This window comes from Solanum tuberosum, unplaced genomic scaffold (genome assembly GCF_000226075.1).
Source record: "Solanum tuberosum cultivar DM 1-3 516 R44 unplaced genomic scaffold, SolTub_3.0 scf00048, whole genome shotgun sequence".
Lineage (NCBI taxonomy): Eukaryota > Viridiplantae > Streptophyta > Magnoliopsida > Solanales > Solanaceae > Solanum > Solanum tuberosum.
In genome coordinates this window covers 1,266,248-1,275,154 of record NW_006238976.1, presented here as the reverse complement: position 1 = coordinate 1,275,154, position 8,907 = coordinate 1,266,248, and positions in this window count along the sequence as shown.

Sequence of the window (8,907 nt, the reverse complement as noted above, 5' to 3'; positions counted from 1 at the left end):
TAATAATTTGTTATTATATACAATTTTCCTATTTAAAAACTATACATAAAAGTGAATTAGCAAATAAATAATGTCCGTCCGTTAAATTATATTGGACTTTCGAGACATAGCCCGTACGGTCCGGTTATTCTTCCTATGAGCCTTTTCTCACCTAAATTTATTTGCTCTATTAAATGCTTTTTCTTTACCAATATAGTTATGGAAGAAATTAAAATGTTAATGAAATAACAATGCTCATGAAATTAGATTCGTTGAGCGAGAGAGTCCTTTTTCATGTAATTATCAAATTATTATGATCGAATTACGTCTAATTTGTATAATTAATTGTTTGCAGATCGATCAACAAACATATTACTATGTTTACGAGCAAATTCATAGCTTGAATCAACGTCATACACTTTTGTTTGAGTAGAAGGTGATTTATATGACTATAACCATTAGACTAGTTAATCTTAACAAGAAAATGTTATGTTCAATTATGATTCTAATTAAATTAATTTTAAATCTAGCATGCAAGTCTCGACTTTAACAGTATGTCGATATTAATCATCTGATATTATTTTGACTGTTCAGCTAATTACAACAACTATCAGACAATTAGACTCTAAATATTCTTAATCTTTGCTACTAAATATTATTCCTAATCCTAACACGTCACAAGCCTTTATATATATGTCCAAATACTATGTATCCAAGGATGAAACACAAGGTAGTTCATTTCATTTTTAGGTAAATACAAAATTTCCGTGACTAACATTATAGCATACCAGACAAAAGCAAATGACATTGTTATTTGTTAGTAGTGCTACGATAATAGACTCAAAATTTTCACTAAAATGTTTAAAGTATAATAAAGTAAACGTATGAAGAAGTCAAGAGAATTCAACATCTATTAAATATTACATGAAATTACTAACTTTTAGCTTGTATATTAGTCGATCTACTATAATAGTCTTAGGAAACTCCCGCCTATTGAGCTAGTTTTCGATATTCAAGTTAGGCCCAAAATGTATTACTTATGATGGTATTAGAATATAAACTCATGATCTCAATTCTTGATTTATCTAATGTTGGACCAGTGGTGGAGCCAAAAATTTCAGGGTGTCCACGTGCCAAAGTAAGTCTGCTCTTACTAAAAAGTTAAAAAATGAGTTGGCACTATAGTTAGATTCAAACACAAGAACACTTTAAATTTGCATGTCTTAGCTCTTTCTAGGCGCCTGAAATCACTGGACTACATCATATTGTTGTGTCAAGAATGTCCAAAATATGTTATTTAACCACTTTGTTTAGCATTTTACTTGTATATACGATATAATTTCTGATAAAGGGTGTCCAATTAAACTCTCTTACGCCCCTACGTTGGACCCACATATCATTTTGTCAATGCTCCAATTGACAGGTCTGGCATGCATGGAGAGAGCATATAGATTTTAAATTCTAGAAAAATAACTCAATTATTAGTTTTTGAATAAATTATTTATAAATTTAAGCATAAATTATTGAGTACTAGCAAATTCGTAAGAAGAACTGTAGCTCCGATTATGAAAGTCAAATAGCAGTTGAATGTAGTTCGTTCGTAAGAAGAACTGTAGCTCCAATTATGAAAGTCAAATAGCAGTTTAATGTAGTTCGTAGTGCTTGAGTAGTAGCCTGCACGAAGGCAAAAAAGAAAAAACAAATTGAAGAGGAAAACACACGTACACGCATGCAAAAAATAATATATATAATGATATTCATGAAAATCTAGAGGCATCACGTGATTTCACTATTTCAGCCCCATACTTCATAAACTCTAACATTATAGAATTAGCAAATGCAAGAAGAACAAGATCATATCAAATATATCAAATATCATTACGACGGAATGATCAGTATTTCTTCATTTTAAATAAAAATATTTGAGATCGAGTTCTACGTATAGAGTTACCTTTGTCAAGAAATCATGTCTATCTCCATTGTAGGACTTTCTGTCATGCGCGCACACACACACACACACATATATATATATCCTTTTGAGGGGTTATTTCAGTCTTTTTAAGCTGTTCTATTAATGTTTGTATATCGTTCTCTTGTTTAGCTTCTTCTTTAGAGATTTTATTTTCTAATAAGCTATCCAATTTTTTGTTTATGTTAATTATTTGGTCTTCTAGGTTTTTATTTAGTTCTAATAAAGCAAAAATTATTAGATTATTTTGTTTTATACTTATAGAGTCTGTTTTTCCTGGTGGTATGTAGTCTGATAATCCTTCAGGGTTGGCTTGAAATTGGGCTGTTTTTCTAAATACTTCTTGATAAAAGGCGTTGTTCATGAAAGGGTTAAGTCTTTAAGTTTGCTAAGTTCTTTCTTAATTTCTTTAGTTTCCTTATTAAGGCTTTCTAATTGGTTATTTATTATTTCTAGTGGACCGTTGATTATTTTATTTGCTATTATTGCTTGTATTTTGGAGATTATATCTAGTTGTTGGTTTTTTTAAAAATCAAAATTTTGTTCTATTCTTTCTAATGATTTGTTTTGTTTGTTTTGCATGTTTTCTAGTGCTTCTATTAGCTTTAAAAATCTATCGTCTTTAGACTGACTATGTTCTGCTAAATTTATTATTAAATCTGTAATAGTATTTAAATGTTGATTGTCACTATGTAAGATATGGTCTCCTTCTGCGAAGTTACACTTGATTACTGATCCAAATTTTAGTCTTCGATATTTCTTTTCTAAGACTACTTCTAAGTCTAAATATTCTAATTTCTTAATACTTCCTATGTTGTTATGCCAAATATAACGTTCTGTTTTCCTAATTTAATTTTTCTACTCTAAGTTCTTTTATGTAGTGGTAAATTCTAGCTCCTATTGTAGGTATTTGTGAATCTAGCTGTCTAATTCGTTCGTGTATAGAAGTTATTTCTTGTGTTGTAAATATGTCTGAAAACAATTTTATTTGTTCTATATATAGTTGTTTTTGTTTTATTAAGTGGTCGTAGATATCTGAATAATTTTGTCTTATTTTTAATAGATACCAATGATTTTCTTGATCAATTATAATCTATTTTTCGTATGGTCTAAACCTTTTCTTGTATATTCTAGAGGGCATGTAGTCTATTTTATTATAATATGTTTATCCTAGATGGAAGGTTAGGTTACTAATATATTCCTGCTGGACTCTTATGCGTCTATTTGCGTTTTGAATATCACTATCTATACAATGTAATTCCCACTTTAGCGCACTTAATAGTTCTAGATTGACTAGTGTTGGTCTGTTTGACGTATATAGACCTCCGTGATTGCAAAGTCTGTCTGATAAGTCTCTAGTATTTAGTACTAGTAGATATAAACTTAGTGCCTTTTGTAGTGTCAACAATTCTGTTTTCCTACTTATCTCTCTATATAAGTACCAATATTGTAATCTTAACTGGTTAGCAAAAGGGTGTTTTTTCATATATATATATATATTCACAAAAAAGAATAGTAATATTCTCTAAAAATATGACTCAGACCTTAATAACAACAGAATCAATTCCAACGAAATCTAGGTATATTAAAAGTACCGATAAAAACACATTAAAATGTAATAAAGGAGAAGAATGCAATTGTAATAAAATCCAGGTCACTGAAGAAGAGATCAAAGAAATTGAATTATTAGAACCAAGTTTACCTGATATACAACTAGAAAAAAGTTATAATTTAATAGAAATAAATACAGAACTCTACAATTTTAAAAAGGGATTATAGCATATAGGAATCATAAAAAATCAGAAAGACCTAGAAGAAGCAATTTCCATCTTAGATAAATTAGAGATAATCGGAGAAAGACCTCTAAAGCATTGGGAAGCCAATCATATAATTTGTCGAGTCTCAATACACATTAAGAAAAAAATAATCACAAATTGAGAAACTTAAACCATGCATATACCAAAAGTCATTGACTTAGCTTGTACGTACCATCAAATAAATTTGGAAGCTTTAACTTGGAACTTTGCCCCATCAGATATTTCAAAAGAATTAAAAGGATACAAATTAACATCAAGTACGTAGTTCATATATATACTTACATGCAAAAATATCAGAATCAACATCGATCGAGATGTTAATTTTAATCAAATGTCTTAAATTTTGAGTTTTGAAACGAAGAACCTTAGTATATTTATCTCACAAGTGATCCTTCTTGTACGAATTTGGATTAATTAGCCGAGCCAGTGAACTTCTAATACGTATCAAATTGTTACACCGAAAGATAAAACTATACGGACCTCCAAAGCTTTTCGAGAAGTTTAATTATGTGATAGAAGAAGTAAAAGCACTATTATAGATAAATATAAATGGTAAGGGCAAAAAATAAATAAATGAAAAACAAGTAATATTGGTAGTTGTAGGGGTACATAATTTGTTATACTATATATTATTACTATTAAAATAAAATAAAAAGAATAAAAGTAGGTATCTAAATTCTAAGTAAGTTGAAGCACTAAACCTCATATATAGAAGATCCAAGTTTTGTCTTCTAATTACTTAGGTCCCTGCATGGAATAATTATTTTCAACTTTGATTGTATTAATTAATATTGTAATTTTGGCCTGTTTATCTGTCGAATAATAATGTAGAAAACTAAAATTTGGAATGAATTGTCGATTGTCTTATTTCATGTCCTTTTGAACGTATTGCAAACAATTTAATACTTATTTAATACGAAAGAAATAAATAGAAAAAAAAATATATAAGCATGCGGACAAGTATCTTCTTTTGCCTCTCTTTAATTTAATTAAAATCAAAATTTAACGAATATTCCAAGTCTGTTGATTTGTTTTAATGTTATTTAAAAAAAGTAATAAAAGTTATAGTAATTTACACTTTAAAGATTTTATAAGTATTTTAAAGAAAATAATGATTAAAAACAATATTTTTTGACTATCTAAATAGTAATTGAGACACATAAATTAAAATGAAGGGAGGAACACCAATTTAATTTTGGAGTCAAATTGTTCTTTTTTCGTGACTATAGTTTTAAAATATTTTATATTGATTTTTATTTGTAAAATATATGTGTTATAATATTCAGAACTGGATGTAACATTGTTATACATGAGTTGGGTTCATTTGAATCCAGTATTTTCGATGCAAAATATAAATTTAGGTGTAAAACTCAACCAAAGTTGAAGTATATATAGTTAAATTGATAAAATTAAAAATATACTTAGTCCAAAATAAAATTTTAAAAAATTAAAGTTGAAATCCATATAATTTTAATTTTTGATCCGTTATATATATGCTGATAAGAATTCTACTTCAAAAACATTTATCTAAGTGTTCCCAAACATATCTTTGTTTTTTTCTTCTTCCCAATAATTAATAGGTTCATAATTCAATTATATTTAGCATAAATCAAGGTACAAATCTGGAACTTGATGCATAATCTTGACTTCTTAGAACCTAATTAGAAACAACTATAATTCTGTCTCCAATTAAAAATGATTAATTAATAGAATTGTTTTTTTCTCCATTTATTTCGTAGCTCGAAGTAACAAACTAGTACTCCACTTGCTATCTTGGGGTTGATGAATTTTGTTTGTTGTTTTGTGTAATTTATTATCACCACTTGCAAATAATTATCAATTAAAAATTTAATATTCAATGTTCGATATCTATATTGAACTCGAATAATTTAAATTTATGTATTGCAAGACTTATTTCTGAGAGTGACACTCCTAAAAGAAATTTTTCATATTTCAAAGTTTCAACCTGAAACTCCTGATTAAGAATAGAGGAATCTCAATCATTCCATCACAGTCCACAAATTAAACTCTTTTCAAGATTTGAGAAATCAAAACAAATATCAATGTAAATTTTAACGAGAAACTTTCTTAAGAGATTATTTTGTCGATTCTAATGTTTCTTAATTGTTTGTCTTTTTGTGATTGGCCTCATGCACGTTGAAATTTTTGTTTAGTCCAAGATAAAAGAAAACCACAACTAGCTCTTATTTTGTCTTTGTGCTAATCCATATACCCTTCTTTATTTTTCACTTATAATTAAAATTAATTAACACTAAAAAATATTAAGCAGTTTTTAAGAGCTTTTTCAAGTCTTTTCACACATACACACATTTTATGATTCAAATGCTTCACTTTCTTTTTTTGAGTTTTCCCAAAATATTCTTCACTTTTCTTATATCAATAAGCTTTATTGTTTTTATTTATATTAGTACTACAGTATATATTCATAAAAAGTTACTATTTTTTACTATTAAAAAAAAAAAAAAAAAACTTTGTCCTCTATTATATTCTTAGTATTAAATAAGTTCACATATTTTCCAACACTACAAAATCATATCTGACTCTTTATACTGTAATCTTTGCTCAATATATTAATTCCAGAGAGTTTTGATTTTAAGTTATACACAATTATTATAATTTTGAATTCTTTTATTTTTCACTCGATGTCTAATATAAACATCGGAACACAACTAAATACAGGAAAATCTCACATGCATTGCTAAGAGGGGGGCGGCCGGGGTAAACACTTTCTAACAAAGAAAAGTTCATATTTAGGACTCGAACATGAAACTCCTACTTAAGAATGAAAGAGTATTTATTATGATCCTCGTTGGTATCAATATAAGAAATTTTTACACCATCAAATCATATTTCTTATTTTCAAAATTACAAATTTTACTACATTTTAAAGAAACTTGACTTACCAATCGATTAATATCAAAAGTGATCAACTGATCATATTGTAAAAAAAAAATCCATATACTAACGATATATATAACTTAAACTAAGTTTTCTAACCCCAAGATATTATTAATGATATGAGTGTCTTTGTACTTGTTATTCATTTACTAATCATCTTAAGTCGTTATTAAATACTATTGTTTCTCATAAACGTCCTTAAAATTGTTGGTTCTCCAACCAGCCACCGACCCCCACCACCCACAACTCCCAACCTAAATAAAACAAAGGAAAAAAAATGAACACTTTTTAGTGGCGTAGTCAGAATTTGAAGGTTTTAGCTAGACTCGTGATTCAGTTCTTTTAAGTGGTTAATTTCTAAATTAATAATTTATACATAATTAATAAATTCATCTTACTACCAATATAGCTTTTGATTAGAATTACTAAATTCGATTAATCCATAAACTATACTCTAGCTCCGTATACTAATATGGAGATGATGTGTCATAATTAGACATGTGAAAATTTTACCTCCCAACTAATCGACAATTCACACGTAGTTTAGTTTTTTTAATATGACAAGAGATTAGTCTTGTAACTTTAAAGTGAATTATAGTTAGTAAAGTTCAGCGATCATATGGAACATTAACCTTAACATATTCAATATCTTAAAGATGGGGTCTGAAAAAAATAAAATACGTATGTAAACTTTATTTGTACTACATAAAAATAGAGAAATTATTTTTGAAACACGTTGGATTAAAAATATGATACACTAAAAGTAGCTGCCTCGTGAAACAAGTAGTTAAGGCTTAAGACAAAATAATACATATAGTTTGGACAATAATATACTCCAACAACCTTTATTGTTTTAATGAATATGAGAGGACAAATTAGCAATAAAGTTTGTAGCAAAATTTATAGCAGTGTGTATTTTGTTCTCTTCCTTTTGATTAGATTCTTTTTATTCAATTAATAATTTAGCATATAGTTAATATATCTCTAATAAAACAAGAAGAATCAATTTTGATCAAATTTCACTGCAGTCTTTTCTTGAATCAACTTGTCAAGTTGGGGAGTAATAGTTTAAGTAATTAGACTATAGCTTATAATGAGCATTCATCAATCCATGCTCTTTACTTAAAGACAATATGATGGTCAAACTTGTGCAAAATTCAATGCCTTGTTACATCTATTTTTTTACGTTTAAAAGTCACGTAGAGTGCGTTTAAATTAGCTGATAAACGTCAAGTGTTAAAGTTATGTTTAAAAGGAACGTATTTGGATGAAAATATGGAAATTGATAATAAATATAATAGTTAGTATGTTTGGTTAACACATATTCTTTTTAATAACTGAAATATCTTAAAAGCTATTTTTTTAAAAAAAAACATAAACTTAAAAAGTAATTTTACAAATATGGATGAACGATGGATTAAAATAAAAAGGCAATTGAAAATTTTGTTTTAGAAAAGTATTTTGGAGATTATAAAAGATATTAAGGATAAATAATATAATAGATTTGGGTAAAATTAAAAATACTCATATGAACTGTAAAATTATAAGTTGATCATTCTCAATTTATAATTTTAATTGATTTTTAATTTATGAATACTTTTAATGTTTATCAAACACGTAAATAAGTGACAAATACTTATAAGCTTAATCAAATAAACATTTTCGTACAATTTTTAACTCCTATATGTTAATCACGTTCCTGAACTAGAAAAAAAAAACGTAGTAAAATTTAATAAGAATATTTTGCCCCTCATTGAGATATAAAAACAAATACTCAAAACTAAGCACTAAGTGATGATAAAAGGTCCAAATTTAAGTAAAGGACAAACGGCAAATATTAATTATGAATTTAATTTTTAAACACCAAATTAATGGGGCATTGCCAGGCAAACTCAAAGGTTCCTTTTGTTTGATAGCATTAAAACACTTGATTCATAATAAAATCCCGTATAATATAATATAATATGATTATAAAAAATACTAAAATTTAGCTATATTAAATTACGAAAAAATAAATATGTTATGTGCAATAAAAAATGAAAACGTACAAAAGTATATATACGTGCATGAATTAAACTATTTAAAGACAAAATTACTTGAAAGGGAATAACTTAATAAAGACGTGTTAACCTTTATCCAAATTGTTACATAAACTAAGTGCTAAAGAAGAAAAAGACTTAAATCAACTTTTTCATACATGTTAGGACAATTTTGTTTGCATCG